Here is a 17,584-nt window from a genome sequence, read left to right as displayed (position 1 = left end):
CACACCTGGCAAGGATGCTGTCCGTTCTGCCGTTAGAGATGCAGGAACAGGGAGATGAGTGGTTTGTCCAAGGTCATGGAGTGGGCATTTCAGCAAAGCTGTGACTTGAACCCGTGATGAGTCCCAGGTCCCTCTCTTTCTAGTCACTTTTTGTGGGTTCCTTGGACTTCTCTCCATTCACAATCAAGTTATCTGTGACTAGAGATCATTCCGTTTCTTCTTTTCTGGATGCGTTGGCATATTCGAGGACAGAACTTGCACAGCGTGAATTCCAGCTCAGGGAGATTCTATAATCTGCACAGAGATTCTTTCTTTGGGGAAGTTAAGTTTACTCAATTATCAACCATTTGGGAAATATAGAATAAAAAGAAAAAAATGATATTTCTTATTGGACTGCCCACAAAAGCCACAAAATGTCCTAGCAGTTTTGCCCTCTGAGTAGCTTTCTCTGTTTTGAAATTTTGTTACACAGTGGCAATCACAGTGTGTATACAATTTCAAATCCTGCTTTTCCCAAACTGTACAAGATCCTCTCTTCATGTTATTACAGAATCCTCTTGGACATTATTTTAAATTATTGCCTTTTGTGATAGAGACCCCTGTTTCTCCCCCAATCCTCTGATCTCTCCCTCTTCTTTAGTAATAGAAATCCCATGCCCATTTGGCTGGGCATGTGTCTACCAGAAAAAACAAAAACAAAAAGACTACATTTCCCAGCTAGGTGTGCAACTAGGTGTGTCCATGTGACTAAGTTCTAGCCAATGGGATATAAATAACTTCCAAGTACCGTCCTCAGGGAAAGGGTGCCTGGTCTGCTTCCCATCCCCCTTGTTGGCTAGAACGCAGAGGTGATGGCCAGAATCTGAGTGGCTATCTTGGGCCGTGGTAGAGCAACAAGAGAAAAGGGACCTGAGTCCCTGATGAGTTTCTGAAGCCACCCCACGCGTCCTGGATGCCACCTCCACACTTGTTTTATATAAGAGAGAAACAAGCTTCTGTTTCATTGAAGCCCCTGTTACTTTGTGTTGTGGTTTTTTTCAGTCCCCAAAGATAAAACCTAACCCCTGAGTACTGCACTAATGTTTTGCTAGAGGAATCCTTGCCACCATTCTTTTAGGAATCAACACCTAATTAATGTAACCTTTCCCTGGTCACCGGACCTGGCGGTGGCTTCTGACTTCTCACTACACTAAATAAGTCTGTGGTGAACATCTGTGCGCATTTTCGCTATTTCTGATTATTTCCTCTGTCTAGAATTCCCGGAAAGAGACTAGGGGGGGTCAGAGAGCATGAGCGTTCTTACTGCCTGTTAATACCTGTGACCTAACTGTTTTCCAGAAGGGTTCAGCTGATATACATGTCCCCCCCACCCCGCCCCAAAGGACATGAGGTCCGTTGTGGAGCCAGGGTAACGATGCTAACATTCAAAATCACTGCCTCCAGTGGCCAAAAGTGAGTCATAGATAGTCACTTTGATAGTTCTCGAATAAAAGACAACAAGAAGAAATCATTAACCACAGAGCAGAGGAACCTAGAATGATCGGTTGTCACTCAAGGGGTCTGAGTCGCAAGCAATAGAATTTACCACTCTGGCTAGTTTACATGGAGGAGTTTATTCAAGATTACTGGGTGGTTCATAGAACGAGGCCCAGGTTTTCTGGAAGAGCTGCCCAGTGAGCCTGCTTTCTCCCCCAGGACTCCTCCCACCGCATCGCCTAACCAGCTCCGCTCTCCACGCCTCTTCTCCCGTGCTCCTCATCTAATTGCGTGTCTCTCGCAGGCATATCCGACTGGGGAAGCCCAAGTTCCAAGCCTGCACCGAGCTGCAAGGGAGGCCGGGAAAGCAAGTGTTCCTGCATCTCCCTCGGGAAGGTACAGCTACTAGGGTAGGAACTTCCCTGAAAGAAATATGGAAGGTGCAAGGCAGCCAGAAGTAGGGCAAAGCTTAGCTCCACAAGCAAAGACCCGCTGGGCTTGTGGGAGGAATGTGAAAAGGTTTCTGGCCTCACTTTTGAAATTTCTCCTCCATGGATGGTGAAAGAACAGCAGGGAGAAGTAAAGATGCAAGGATATCCTTCCCATTTGTGTCACCCTTGCAGCTTACCCGGCTCTGCAAGGGCTGAGTTAAAGCTGGGAACCCACGTCCCTCACTTGCCCCCTTCTCGCCCCACTACCCATGGCCAGCAAGCCAACCTGGATGTCATTACGTGAGGTAGATGTGTCTCCCTGACCACTGACCACACCCTTCAGGAGGAGGGTCTGTCTGCCTTACCCACTGTACTACCCCCAGCATCCAGAAGGGGGCTGGCACACAGTAGGTGCTCAAGAGATGAATCTTGAATGAATAAATGAATGATGGCAGTCAGCTCTCCGCCTTGGAAGGAATCTTGGAATCCTGGAACTAACATTTATTGATTCAATCAATACTTCCAAAGTATATACAACGTTCCAGGCTTTGTTTTAGGTGCTGGGGATACTATGGAGAGAAAAACAAAAACAAGTTCGTATCCTCCTAGTGGGGGAGATGGACAATCAATAGGAAAAACCCACAGTAGTAAAATAACGTAAATACTATGATAGCAGGTATTGGTCAATGTTTCATGAAGAAATGCAAAGCTGGGTAAGTGACTTAGAGATCTAACGTAGAAAAATGGTTGAGGAAGTCCTCTCTGAGAAAGTGACATTGGAGCAGAGACTGAAGCAGGTAAGCTGAGTGCGTGTCTGAGGGAAGCATATTCCAGGCACAGGGAACAGCCAGTGCAAAGGCCTTGAGGTAGGAATGAGCTTTCCGTTTTCCACAAAGCAGCCAGGGAGGCAAGGGTTACACCAACTTTCCCAACTTCTGCAAGTCTGCAGAACCCTTGACTGGCGGAAACGGTGGGGTGGGGGTGGGATGAGTTCTTCACTCTCAAACTTCTCTGGAAAAACATGATGTCAGGGCCAGACAGTAAATCTTGACTTGTCCCCGAAGACAATGGGCCCAAGAAACCAGTGAAGTGTCATGCTGAAAGTAAATGGCCAAAGGGCTGGGGCATGGGCAGATCATATGGAATTTGTTAACAGATCTGGTTTGAAGAAGAATTTCCCAGTGAGGGGCAGAAGCTTCTGGCCAGCATCAAAAAGACGTTTATTGTGGTGCCTCCGTGCAGACAAGAAAAATGGAGATTTGCTGAAATGTGGGAAGATGGAGCTGAAACGTTCAGTGACAAAATAGGTCACAGGATAGTGCGATGTATTGTACCATCCCTTTTGGAAATTCACTCACTCACTCACTCATTCATTCATTCATTCATTCATTCATTTGGAAGCTATTCATTACAGGCCTACTGTGTGCTGGTGCTCTGCTGGGTGTGGGGAGCCCACTAGCAATGGCCGTCCCTTTCTCCTCGCACTCACTGCACGATGGGGAAGGCAGATAATGATCAGATCAGTACACAAACATCATCACAAACTTGGAAAGTCACTAAGAAGATATACCTGATGCTTCAAGAATGTGCACGGACATGAAGTGATGGAAAAAGCCTGCAAGGATATACTCCAAATTGTTAAAGGGGTAGTAAGATTTCAGGTGATTCTGCTTTCCTTATGTTCCCCTTTCTTTTTTGATTGTCTGTTCTCATGTTTTTATAATGTCAAACTTTATAACTGAGTGAATTATAAAAACACAAACAAAACCAAAATGAAGAGAAGCGTTGGAAATCATGTGTCCAAAGATGATTTGAACGCCAGGAAAGGAAGGAAGGACACGCAAGAAACTGCTAACTGTTTGTTTCTGGGAAGGGGAGCCCGAGGCAGGGGTGGGAGAAAGCCTCACTTCTCACTAGACACCCTTTAAACCTTTTGAGTGGCATGTATTCAAAAAAACAATAATAATATAATAAGCACAGGTATTTTTAAGTGGAACTTCAAGTTGGGTTTTATTTTTATGAAAAATGAAAAAGCAGGCAACAGGAGGATCACAATATAAATATGTTAATTGAGCTGAATTTCCACGAAAACCTTAGAGTGGGTCTCCCTGGATGACCTTGTTTTCTTCTCTGTACTTTTCTATATCACCTATATGAGAAGAATAAGAGACAAGAAAAAAGTCTACTGTGCTTTACAAACATTGTTTTCCTTAGTCCTCACAACAACCCTCTAAGGCATGTATGTTTATTATTCCCACTTGACAGATGAAGAAACTGAGGCTCAACAGGTGAAGCCACTGGCCCGAGGTCACACAACTGGATTTGACCCAGGTTTGTCTAACCCCAAAGTCTCTTTAAACCAGGATGCTCAGGTGCCCTTCAAAATGTCCTCAAGGAAATTGCATTGCTTTGAAAATGGGGGGTGGGGGGGGGAGAAAAGCAAACAAACCAAACAAGAAATGTTACATTTTTTTAACCACTTATTCAAGCTCTGATGGGGACTGAGACCAACTGGGCTTGGGGAGGGTTTCTCGGCAGGGATATTGTTTGTATTTTGGGTGAGGTGCTCCTTTGTTGTACCTGTCCCCCTCCCCATGGCACATCCCTGCCCTCTAAACAACAGCTGTGCACCCCCCCTCCCAATCATGTGTCACCCAGACTCCCGCACCCCTCTCTGAGTCTTCCGCTGTTGAGAACTGCTGGATGGGACCCTGTGATAACACTGAGCTCCTGCTGTGGGCCAGGCACCCCTGTAAGAGCTGACCCTCCTGCAGGTTGGAGAGACAGGTGCCTCAATGGAGAGGTGAGGCTCAGAGAGGCTGGGTGACTTGCCCAAGGGCACACAGTCAGAACTCGGCTCTAGGTCTTGTCCCCTTTCTGTACTGTCTCCCCTCTGGGACCAGGCAACAGCTGTCTCTTGTAGGTGGGGGGCAGGGGGCAGGAGGCAAATGATCTGCAACCCCAGGCTCACAGGCCAGGCAGCCACCAAGTGCCCACCATTCTCAAGCCAGCTGAGGCCAGGCGGGAGAACTGAAGCCCCAAGCTGTTGCAAGGCTGGGCAGGCAGCCACCACAGTGGGGACCGGGAAGGCGTGCCCTCCCTCCGCCTGCCCGGCAGCGGCCCGTGGCCGCCGGCCAGGACTTGCCTGACGTCAGGGTCTGACCAGGGACATAATGTGCTGGCGTCAGGACAAGGGCTGGCTGCAGGGAGACAGGGCCGCGAGGCGGGGCGGTCAGAGGGAGATGGGGGGGGGGGGAGAAAAGGAGAGAGAGGGAGAGAGAGAGACAGAGACAGAGAGAGAGGGAGAGGAGAGGAGAGGAGAGGAGAGAGAGAGAGAGAGAGAGAGAGAGAGAGAGAGAGAACAACAGAGAAAGAGGTGGAGAGACAGTGGGTGGGACGGGGTAAAGTGCAAGCTCGGGAGACCCCAGTGATGGGTTGGGATTTGATCCTGCCCCTGTGGGCTGGTGCCTCACCACTCAGGTCCTCTGATTTCTTACCTGGGCAATGGGATCCTGACTCATTTGGGGAGGGGACACAGTGCCCCCTCCATGATGGAGTTGGCAGGAGTCAGTCTACACAACGTGCTTTGGCAGAGCCGTCAGGCAGTAAGTGCTCAGTAAACTGGAGGGGACTGTAAGAGGGCGTTGGGTAGAGAAGGGAAGAGAAACGGTGGACGTGGGCATTGATTCTGTGCAAAACAGCCTTCATTCCACAGCACCCCCTTCCATGCGGCTGCTGAGTGCCCCCCTTCCCACCCCCTGCAGGACTCGGGCCCGAGGCCACCAGCACAGACCTTGGCCTGGCCTTGCCTGTCTCGGGGCCCAACCCCCTGTTTATAGGCCCAAGAAGGCCATGATCCCAGGGCCATCACGTCACCAGAGCCAAACAAGGCCGGGCTCTGGTCACTTCTGGCCTTCCAGCCTCATCGTCCCTTATCCAGCTTAATTATTAAATGGCCCCGCAGGGCTGAGGGGCTGAGCCAGCTGCCCTCCCACCTGGGCAGCTGTGCCAGCATGTCCCTCATTACTACAGGGGCCCACATTCTGGAGACTCCAACTAGCCCTTGCAAAGAGCCCCTTCTCTGGCTCCCACTTTTTCTAGGGGTCTTCCTCAGCCTCAGCCTCAGCCTCCCCATTTATTGAGCACTCACTGTGTCCAGGGGACGGTCCCTCATCCTCCTGGCAGCCCCAAGAGAATGAGCGCTATTATTATTCCATTTACAGATGAGGAAACTGAGGCTCACAGACCTAGTCACTTGCACGAGGCCGCCTGCTAACAAGTGGCAGGGCCAGGAGTCGCACCTGGCCGCCCTCTGCACCAGACAGCAGCTCCCATCTCCGGAGCAGCTGCCAGGGACCGAGCTCGGAGCCAGAAGCTTTGCCCACATCATGTCCTCCCATCCTCAGATGGTCCTCTGAGGCAGCGACGGGCGATTTTGTCCCCCAGGACACTTTAGGCCATATCTGGGGACAGCTTGGGTTGTCACACTGGGGAAATGCTACTGGCACCTAGTGGGTAGAGGCCGGGGGTGCTGCTCAGTGCAAGACTCAGGACAACCCCAGAGCAGACAGTCATCTGGCCCCAAATGGCACTGAGCGTGACAGTCCTGCTGTGAGGGAATTTGTTACGATCTCCATTTTACAGGGGTGGAAACTGAGGCACACACCGAGAGAGCACCCCTCTCCCAAGTGGCCCACTCCATGCCCCTGCTCTTCACCAGGAGACCCACTGCCAGTCCCGATGGCTCCTGTCCTTGGGAGACCCCTGCCTCTACTCCAGGCTCCTCTAAGTCCTTGTTTGCCTGGTCTAAATGCTGCCTCACCACCTTTTTACGTAAGAATACAGTGTTTTAATCACTGAAAGTAGATCAAGCCAGAAAGTCACAAGGAAGGTGAGAATGCCTTGAAATGAATTTATATTTTATCCACAGTAGCATTGAGGACATTTTACGTTGATCACCCATGGATTCATTCAGCAAGTGTTGTCTGAGCGCCCACTATGTCCCAGGCGCTGTCCTTGGCGGGAGATACAGCCAACACCAGCTGGGTCTTTAAGAGCCAACAGTCTACTGGGGAAAGTGGACAAGACACAAGAAAACAAATAGACAAGATCGTTTCAGACTGTGCTAAATGTGACCATAGGGAGAAGGAAGGGCCGCTCCCGAGAAGGCGGTGTTCCAGAAGGCCTTTCTGAGGAGGTAAGACCTAAAGGTTGGCAAGGAACCTTGGCTAGAGGCAGAGGGAACGGTGTGTGCAAAGGTCCTGAGGCAGGAGCTTCCAGGACTGTTGAAGCAGGAGGCCTGTGGCTGAAGCCAAGTGAGGAGGGAGGTGATGAGGTTGGAGTTACAAGTAAGAAGCGCACAGACGTGCAGGCTGTGTGGCCACTGCAATGTACTTGGCATGTACTGTGAGGAAGGTGGGAGTCGTGGGAGGATTTGAGCAGAAGAGGCCCAGCGCGGACTTAGGTTCTAAAAGGATCCCTTTGGATCCTGTGGTCAGCTGAACAGTGCCCCTCAAAGAGGTCCACATCTTAATCCCCCACACCTGTGCATGTCACTTGATATGGCGAAAGGAACTTTTCAGCTGTGTCGTTAGTTAAGGACCTTGAGGTGGGAAGATTATCCTGGAGGGTCCGAGGGTTCAGTGTGATCCTAGGAGTCCTTACAAGATGGAGGAAGAGGGAGGTGTGACGACAGAAAATGAGAAGGCAGAGAGAAGAAAGAAAAGGACAGAAATAGAGACGGGAGGATGGAGGAAGGGGCCACAAGCCAAGGAATGCAGGTGACTGACCACTAGGAGCTGAAAAAGGCAAGGAAATAACTTCTCGGGAGCCTTTAGCAGGAAGCAGCCCTGTCAACACCTTCACTTCAGCCCGGTGGGACTGACTTCGGAGAAGTCAGACTTCTGACTTCCGGAACTGCAAGAAAATAAATTTGTGTTATTTTAAGCCACTAAGTTTGTCGTCATTTGTTACAGCAGCCAGAGGAAACTCATGCAGGTGCTGTGAGGAAGACAGATTGTAGGAGAGTGAGGCAGGAACCGGGGAGGGGGCTACTGCAATCGTCCAGGCAGGAAACCAGTGTGGATGGAGGGAAGCGGGTGCATTCATGAGAGCCTTGTTTATAGGCGGGACACTGCAGGGGAGGAGGAGGAGGTAGCGGGGTCCCTGGCTCACTCATTCATTCCTGGGCTGCTGCCCGGGGACACAGAGCTGCCACCACGTGGTTCCTGCTCTGAGGAAGAATTCAGCTGGAGGAGGCCCAGAAATAGTTCCAGGGTGATGGGAGGGACCAGGCTTAGCTGTCCCAGGACCTCGCATCTCACGCCATTCACGTCTCTGTCCAAATATCCTCCCCTCAGGGAGGCCACCCTGATTACTCCGTCTCATGCCCTCGCCCTTCCCCAGCTTTCGTTTGCTTTGTGTGTCGTGTAGCCCTCCTGCAGGCTACACGTTTGTCTGTTGCTTTGCTGTCTGGCTCTCCCACGCCATCATCAGCCCCATGAGAAGAAGGACTTTGCCCAGTTTCTTTACGGCCAAATCCCCAGCACCCAGGAGCAGCCTGGCATGAGAGGTGCTCAGCACACAGGTGTGGATGCATGAATCCATATCCCCATTTTCCAATGAGGACACCAAGGAAAACTTATAGCAAGGGAATTGATTCACACAGGGTCACACCGTTACTAAGTGTGGTCCAGGATTTGAACCCAGAACTGATTCCACGGTTTGCACTAAAAAGCCCACTTTCTCTTAACACCAGTGACACTGCCAGCATGCCAGCAATTTCTCTTGGTGGGGTGTAGGGCTCTATCCTTTCTGAGATGCCAGTCATTCTAAATTCAGCACCTCAGAACCTGCAGAGCCCCTGACCTGCCTGAGGGGCTTCCTGGACAGGAAAATGGGGCTCAGAGAGGCTGGGATCCTCCCCAAGGTGCACAGCTTTCCACCCTCCTCCAGATCCCACAATTGAGGTCTTCTCTCACATTTCCAGCATGCTCTGAGCCCCTGAGAAAAAAGAAAGAGCTGCTTGGCCTGAAAGGCACAGTAGGTGTAGATCACACCGCCCATTGCCCTGGTTGAACCAGGCGACACCTTGAGCTGGGAGCTCCTGAGAAATGAGGGTTGGGGGTTAGGATCTGGGGCAGTGAAGTCCAAGCTGTGTGACCTGCTCTCCTGCTGTGTGAACTCAGGCAAGTGGCCTCCCCTCTCTGGCCCAGGGCTCTTCCCATCACTCCAACTAAAATTCTGGACAGAGGAGATAAAGTTCTATTGAGCACATTTTAAAATAAAAAGACCCGGAGCATATTCTAGCTGATATTTTATATTAGCTTGTACTTCTTAGGGCATACAAATGTAGTCATAATAAAATATTATGGACTTAATTTGAAAAAATCAACAATAAACAAAAGAGGAGTTTATTTTTCTCTTGTGTGAATGAAGTCCAGATGTAGGCAGTTCAGGCCCGGTTTGGCGACTCCCCAAAGCTCTCAGTGTCCCAGGCTTCTTCCTGTTCACCATTCTGCCATCCCTAGGCTATCGCCTTCCTTCTCACGATCCAAGATGGAGGTCACAGTGCCAGGCTCCTCATCTGCCTACCAGGTGACAGGAAAAACAAAAGATAATGAGTAAAGGGCGGGCAACAGCTGAATCTCCAGAAACTGCCACATACACTCCCAGTTATAACCCATTGGCCAGAATTTGGTTACATGGCCACACCTAGCATGTTACCCTGGAAATAAGACCTAACCAGAAAATAAGCCCTAGCATGATTTTTCAGGATGATATCCCCTGAACATAAGCCCTAATGCATCTTTTGGAGCAAAAATTAATATAAGATCTGGTCTTATTTTCAGGGAAACACGGTAGCTGCAAGGGAAGCTGGAAAAAGCTGCCTTTATTCTGCAAAGCCATGAACTCAGCTAGCAGTCCATCAGATATTTATAAATAAATGAGATAATTTCAGATAGTGATACATGTCATGAAGGAGCAAAACTGGGTGACCTGAGGGAGACTGTGTTGAGGGAGGGTCTCTCTGAGGTGACATGGCTGAGACATACGGATGAGAAGGCTGCGGGGTGCAAGCATTCCAGGCACACCGTGAGGCAGGAACAAGCCTGGCATGGTGAAGAAATAGAAAGGAGGTCCATTTGGCTGGAGCTGAGATAGAGCTGGGAGCATAACTGGGAGGAGCCAAGGTCAGAGAGGTCAGCCAGGCTAGATCCTGGGGGACACCATGAGGCCTGGAGCAGGGTTTGGGATTTTTTCCTAAGTACAATGGGGAGACATGGAGGGTTGAGCTGAGGAAGACTTGACCAGCTGTGATATCCCTTTGAGAGGATGCTGCGCTCCCTGGGCCTGCAAAATTTACCCGGAACTCTTCAGAGAGCCCATTCATTCATTCATTCATTCATTCATTCATTCATTCATTCAGTGAATGGGCTATAATAGCAGAAATGACCCTCAGGAGAAGAGCAGACAGACTGAGCAAACATACACACATATCAATACAGCTCACAGGTGGTGTGAGCACTTTGAAAAGAGGATCAGGGCCACGAGAGAGTCCAAGTTCATCTGGGGGACAGACCTTCCAATGGGAGGTGATATTTGAATTGAAATTTGAATCACAAGGAAGCATTATCTTGGTGAGGCCTAGAGAGGAGGGAAAGAGAACATTCCAGGTGGAGGGAACAGCTTGTGCAAAGGCCTGGAGGCAGAGAGAGAATTACGTGTTTGAGAAACTCATCAGACTCTGGCCTGGCAAGAGGGTGAGAGGGGAGGTAAGCAGAGGTCAGATCTCAGAAAGCTGGGAGGAGGGACTCAGGGTTTCCATGCTCAGGGCAGGATGATTTAGTAAGAACTTTGACCCCAAATCCCTGGGATGGGCCTGTGGCTGGATCGAAGACAAGCAGGGACCTAGATCTCCTCAGAGGGTATTTACAGGCTCGCTGATGACATGGCTGCTGCCTTCCTGTGGCTTGCTAGTCACTGGGCTATGTGCAGGTATGTTCCACCCTTGCTCCCAGCCAAGAGCACCCTCTGACTCAGCCTCCTGCCCCAGCCACCCCCTCCCATCACCACCAAGGCTGCTGTCCTCACCCTCATCCCTCCTTTCCAAGGCTCCACAGAATTGCATGACCCTGGCTCCCAGAAGAACATCTACATCTCCAATCAAACCTGCCCATTTCACAGAGGGAGCAACTGAGGCCCCATGAGGAAGAGGCCCTTCCCCCGAAGTCTCACTCAAATGTTGGAAAAGAGCCAAGGCCTGGTGCCAGGTCTCCTGATGCTTGGCCCTCAATGTTCATGTTGTTTAATTTAAAAAGAAGAAGAGAAGGAGGGAAAAAGGGAGGGAAAGAAGGAAGGAAAGAGGAGAGGGAGGGAGGGAAGGAGGGAGGAAGAGCTTGAGAAAGTCTAATTCAAATTGAAATTCTAAGTGTGAGCTCTTCCCAGCGGAGGGAAAGGAATTAGCGTATACTCCCTATGTGCCAAGCACCCTACCTATGTCACCTTGTTCCGTGGAATCCTCACAGCTACACAGTGAGATGAATACGATCACATCCTCTAAATGGTTTGGAAAACAGAGAGGCTATCCAACCCACCCACCATCACACAGCAGTTACCTGGAAGAGAGGAGATCTGAATCTGGGTCAGGCCGTAATTCCTAGCCCCAAGCCCTCTCCACTTGCCAAAGCTGCCTCCAGCCCAGCCTCTCCTCTGCTTCCCTCCTTGTAGCAGTTGCAGCCTCCTCTTTCAAAGGTAAACAACTGAGGTTTTTTCTTGGCTGCCCACAAGGCTGCAGATCTGTTTCCTTTGGCCCATGTGGCATTTTAATAAAATGTGAGCCAATGTTCACAAATCAGGAGAATTTTACATAAAAACCCAGATTTCTACCTCTCTTAAAACGTTGGAAGATATGACTGCTGGGTCCACGTTCTGCCTGACAACAATCAACTGGAGCTGGGAGGGTTTGAAGGGGATGCTTCAGTTCCCCACAGTCCCCACCTCTCCCTACTGCCTCCCACCCCTAAACAAAATGGTTCTGCTTTTAAGAACGAGAGAATCAAATGGGGTCATAGTGTAAACTTTAGCTTCTTCTATAAATCTCACTAACACGGCAGTAAAGGGATGAAAACAGAAAAGGGCACAAATGTACAAGGATGGAGAATAAGCAAAAGAAGACAGAGGACTGATGCAACCCAGGTTTTAGAAACTGGAAGACAGTGTTTCGCCAGGGCTCCTCATCTTGGATCCTAGTCCTGGCTCTCTCTGGAGCCAGCTGTGTGGCCTTAGGAAAGTCCTTTCCCCTCTCTGGGCCTCAGGTTCCTTGCAGTTTAGGGGAATCTGGGTATGGATGGAAGCAGGGGCTATGGGTCCTTTGCTCCCCTTGAGAAATGATCCAGAAAACCTTTGGGTTACTTTGGATAAACTAAAGGGTATGGGTTTCAGGGGTCGAAGGAAACTCATAGGTCCTGGAGGTGCAGGTCAACTTCCAACATCCTCCACTAAAGGAGAGTCTCAAAACTGATAAATTGCAATGAGTGACAGTAAAATGATGTGTGGGAAAGAGGAACAAGGAAGAAGGACGGCTTTGAGCTCCTATGGGGTGCCTGACACTTTATATACATTTTCTTACTTTATTTTCTTATTCTCTGTGTGACCTTGGAGGAGTACTTAACCACACTGTACCTTAGTTTCCCTATCTACAAAATGGGATGTAGTTGAGACTGCTAGTTGTCCCTTGGTATCCTGCCCAACTTCCATGGTAGTAATGGACTTGAAGCTGAGCATGGGGCTGTTTCAATAAAAACTACATTTCCCAGCCTCCCTTGCAGTTAGATGTGGCCATGTGACCAAATTTTGACCAATAAGATGTGATCAAGCAATATGGCCAACTTCCAGGTTGTACATCAAAGGAAAGGGCTAAGCCTTTCCGGCTTTCCTTTTCCCACTCTCTGGAATGTGGAAATGAGGTGGAGGCATCTTGCACCATGAGACCAGCGCAACACCCTAAGGAGGGGAGAACAACAGTAGCAGCCTGAGTACAACAAAATGGAGCTGACACATCAGCCCCAACTAAGTTTGTTTTGAAGACTCAATGCATCGACACATGTAAATCAGTGAACACAGGGCTTGGAACAAAGTAAGCTCTTGTGTAAGTACTTGTGGGTCCAATGCAGTGCTTCTCAATCAGGTGTGATTCTCTACCCTAGGGGACATTCAGTAATGCCTGGAAACATTTTTGATTGTCATGACTGGGACAGGGGACCTGCCTCTGGCACATAGTGAGTAGAAGCCGGGGATGCTGCTAAACATCCCACAATGCCCAGGACGGCCTCCACCACCAAGAATTAAATATCCACCCCCAACTGTCACTGGTGCCCTAGTGAAGGAACCTGATCTAATGGGGTGATGCCCACCACTTACCTAGTGAGCGGTAGTGGGAGGCTTCACAGGTTCTAGATAATGAGCAGGACTCTGATTTCTCCAGCTGAAAGTCATCTATTTGTCCCGCTGCGTCATTATATCGCTCACCCTCTCTGTCTGCACAGGCCCAGTCGTGGGATGAGGGGATTTGCATCAGGGGAAACTATAACCTCATCGTGTTTCTGCAGCTCAGTCCTTGCCGTCTCCCACCTCTCCCGAGGTGGCGAGGGACGTGTTCAAACAGCTCTGCCTTCCTTCCCATCCACCCTGTTGCCAGCCAGACCAGTTTCCGGGTGGTTGGCGGAGGGCATGGTGCCATCCAAATGTGGTCCAGTTTTCCCAAGTGGGGGAAGGAGGGCAGGGTTTTGCTCCTGGAATGCAGGCCCCACGCCCGAATAAGAGACGGCTGAAAGCTGATAAAGGCTTGTGGACTGTTGAGGAAACTGCTTCCTAGAGAAAAATCCAAATTTCTTTTCCTCAAATTCCCAGGATGTGGTGAGCCCCAGCCTCCTGAGATGGCAGGGCAGGCTTCCAGAACTTTCCATCCTGGCCACACAAAAACCAAGAGACTGGAGCAAAAGCCACCCCCCTGGGGAATTCTGGGGATTTGCTGAACATTCAAGAGGAGGTGGTGCCCACGCTAACATGTTCAGAGGCATTTCTCTCGGCTATTCTACCGGTAAGCAGTCATTCATTTACTTAAATATAGACTGCACCCCCACTGTTCGCCGACCAATGGCTTCCAATTGCCAGTACCTGCATCTCTTTGCTGAGGATTCTCTCTGGCTACCAGGGTTCATTGAGCCCCTGCAGGACAAACCGGAAGTGATCAAGAGTTCATGCCCTGACAGCAGCCCTCACCCAGAGAATGATGGGAGGTGGTGGATAGAAACCCATTTCTTTGACCCTTGGGGGCATATTCTACACTGGTCCCAGGACTGAGCCCCAGTTGCCCGCAATAGTAACTTGCTCATAAATGTACGCGGTATGACTGCCTTCCCTTCCCGTCTCCTGTCCCCACTCCCTTACTTCCTGGGACTACCTCCCAGACAAAGGACTTGAATCCTTGCCTTGGTTTCTGCTTTCCAGGGCACCCAACCTGAGACCTACATATTCTATGAGTTAGACACACAGATATTTGGAGATCAGAGAGGACACAGCTGCCCCCACTGGGAACTCACAATCAGGTGGAAAGCCGACACCACTCTAATAGTCACGCAAAAACAGAATTACAAATGGTGATGAAGGCTGGGCCTGTAAAGAAACATAAAACCTTGTTAAACCTTCCAAAGGCTGCCCTGTTCTCAGGTCAAAATCCAGTCTCATTGTAGCCTCAAGGCCCTGCACCACCTGCCACCACCTTACCCTGCTGAGCTCATCTCTCCCTACTGTGCTTCAGCCACAGTGGCCTCCTGGCTGACTCTCAGTTGTGCTGGCCTGTTCCTACCACAGGGCCTTTGCACTTACTGTTCACTCTCCCTGGTATGCTTTCCCCAGATCTTCCCATGGCTTGCTTCTTCTTCTTGACGCAAATCTTGATTCGTATATCACCTTCTCAGGGAGGTCCCCACCGCTTCCCAACAGTGACTCTCTCATCACTCTGTTTATTTACTCCCTAGCACATATCAGTCTGAAATTATCCGTTTATTAGTTTATTGAATAATCCCCAAATATGAGCTTTATGAGGGCAGGGGCTGTGTCCCCAGTGCCTGGAACAAATCCTAGAGCAGAGTATGTGCTCTGTGGATATTTGTTGGATAAGTAGGTGAATATTTAAGTGTTGGGGGAAAAAAATGAATAAATGAATGAATGATGTAAAGACAAAACAGGGGGACCAAATCTTGTCTGGAAAATCAAGGAAGGCTTCCCTGAGGAGGTGATGTTGAAACTGAGAAGTGAATGGGGAGGGGGTGTTAACGGGGCCAAAGGGGCAGGAAAAGCTATGCAGGCAGAGGAAACAGCATATGCAAGTGCTCAGAGGTAGATCCTAGAGGTCATACTAGAACTATGCAGGGGAACAAACCAACTATAAAAGACTTAATTTGATTTAATGCTTATTGAGGTATAATTGACGTATAACATTATATTAGTTTCAAGTGTCCAATGCAATGATTTGATATTTATACATATTGTGAAATGTCTAGTTAACATCCGTCACCATACATAGTTACAAAAAAGTGTTTTCCTTGCGATGAGAACTTTTAAGATCTACTCTCTTAGCAACTTTCCAGTATGTAATGCAGTATTATTAACTATAGCCACGGTGCTGTAGATTACATCCCCATAACTTGCATATTTTATAACTGAAAATCTATACCTTTTGACACCTTTCACCCACCACCCACCTCTGGCAACCACCAATCTGTTCTCTGTATCTATGAGCTCAGTTTTTTGTTTTTTCTGGATTCCACATGTAAGTGAGATTATGTGATATTTGTCTTTGTCTGACTTACTTCACTTAGCATAATGCCCGCAAGGTCCATCCATATTGTCACAAATGGCAAGATTTCATTTTTTTCAAGATTGAATAATACTTCATTGTGTGTGTGTGTGTGTGTGTGTGTGTGTGTGTGTCTGTGTGTGTCTGTGTATCACATTTTCTTTATCCATTCATCTGTCAGTGGGCACTTACATTGTTTCCACATCTTGGCTATTGTAAACAATGCTGCAATGAACATAGGGGTGCATACATCTTTTCGAATTAGTGTTTTGGATTTCTTTGGATAAATAGCCAGAAGTGGAATTGCTGGGTCATAGTTTTATTTTTAATATTTTGAGGATCCTCCATACTGTTTTCCATAGTGGCTGCACCAATTTGCAGTTCCACAAACAGTGCATGAGGGTTCCCTTTTCTCCGTTTCCTCCGTTGTTTGTTGATTTTTTGGTAATGGCCATCCTAACAGGTAGTGAGATGGTATTTCATCGTGGTTTTGATTTGCGTTTCCCTGATGACTAATGAAGTTGAGCACCTTTTCCTTTACCTGTTGGCCATCTGATGTCTCCTTTGGGAAAATGTCTATTCAGATCTGCTGCCCACTTTGTAATCAGATTGTTTGATTTTTTGCTGTTGAGTTGTATGAGTTCTTTGTATATTTTGGGTATTAGTCTTTCTCAGATATACAATTTACAAATATTTCCTCCCATTCAGTAGGATGCCTTTTCATTTTGTTCGTGGTTTTCTTTGCTGTGCAGAAGTTTTTTCGTTTGATGCAGTCCCACTTGTTTATTTTTACTTCTGTTACCTGTGCTTTTCGTGTGAAATCCAAAAAATCATTGCCAAGATCAATGTCAAGGAGATTACTGCCTATGTATTTGTCTAGAAGTTTTATGGTTTCAGGTCTTATATTCAAGTCTTTAATCCATTTGAAGTTAAGTTTTGTGTATGATATACCAAGACTTTTCTTAATACTTTTGCACCTACTATGTGTCAGGCTCCTGAGTAAAAGGGGAGCAAAGCAGGAATGTTGCTGTCCCGCTGCTGGTTCCAATCTGGTGGGGAAGACAGTGACCAAAGAGCTGGGAAGCTGTTTATTCCCAAAGACGGAGTTGCCCTGCAGAGCTTGATGTTACAACATACGGTAGACACTCCTTTTCTAAAATCCCCTGGCTGGATGCTCTGTAGAAATACGTGGGACACACACACACACACACACACCCCAAATGAAGAATTCCCTGAATTGCCCATCAAAAGGAAGCAAAAAGGACATTCAGTGTTATTGGTCCTTTTTGTTTTTAATAACTTAATTAATCATCCTCCACCAATGTGAGCACCATGAGCACAAGGTCGCAGAGCCCTTCGTTCAAGAAAGAATAAAACTGGGCTCCACCATTTATATGACAACGGATGTGCCCATATAAATTCTTCCTACTTCCCCACCCCCTTCCGTTTGGCACGAGCCAAGGCCAGGCGCAGGTCCCTAATGGGTTCTATATTGAGTGCTGGGAAGGTGCCAGGTTTTATCTTCAGGCCTCTCAGTTCAGGGCCCATGTCTTGCCCCTCCCAGCAGTCAGAAAAATACTCCAGCTGGACGCTCACGCCTCCCCTGCCCTGTGCAGCCTCAGCAGTATTGCGCCCACTCCATGGCCCCATCTCATCCGTGTCCGTCACCAGCAACTCCACAAGGGCCTTTTCCTCCAGGGGAGTCTGCCGCTGGGCTCATGGCGATCAGAGGTGCTGTCCCTTCCCTGGGAAGCCCAGCAGCCAGGAGTGGCCAGAGGACCCTGAGACCATCCAGCCTGATGTTCTTGTATCTCCC

The 17,584-nt window shown here is 48.8% G+C and overlaps 1 long non-coding RNA gene across 6 annotated transcripts in view; it reads left to right on the top strand.

Annotated features, from left to right (window-relative positions):
- Positions 1–7,857, top strand: part of LOC109444591 (uncharacterized) — a 212,080-nt gene extending 204,223 nt beyond the window's left edge. For 5 of the 6 annotated variants that reach the window (XR_012491268.1, XR_002136893.2, XR_012491267.1 and 2 more), the window contains 3 exons: positions 1,781–1,872; positions 4,173–4,238; positions 6,131–7,857. This is a non-coding gene — a long non-coding RNA (uncharacterized LOC109444591). Of the gene's footprint in view, positions 1–1,780; positions 1,873–4,172; positions 4,239–4,565; positions 4,711–6,130 lie in introns of all 6 variants that reach the window. The other variant, XR_012491265.1, reaches the window with a different exon arrangement.
- Positions 7,858–17,584: the final 9,727 nt, after the last annotated feature.

Source organism: Rhinolophus sinicus, linkage group LG13 (assembly GCF_036562045.2).
Source record: "Rhinolophus sinicus isolate RSC01 linkage group LG13, ASM3656204v1, whole genome shotgun sequence".
NCBI lineage: Eukaryota > Metazoa > Chordata > Mammalia > Chiroptera > Rhinolophidae > Rhinolophus > Rhinolophus sinicus.
This window is presented reverse-complemented; position numbering and strand designations above follow the sequence as displayed.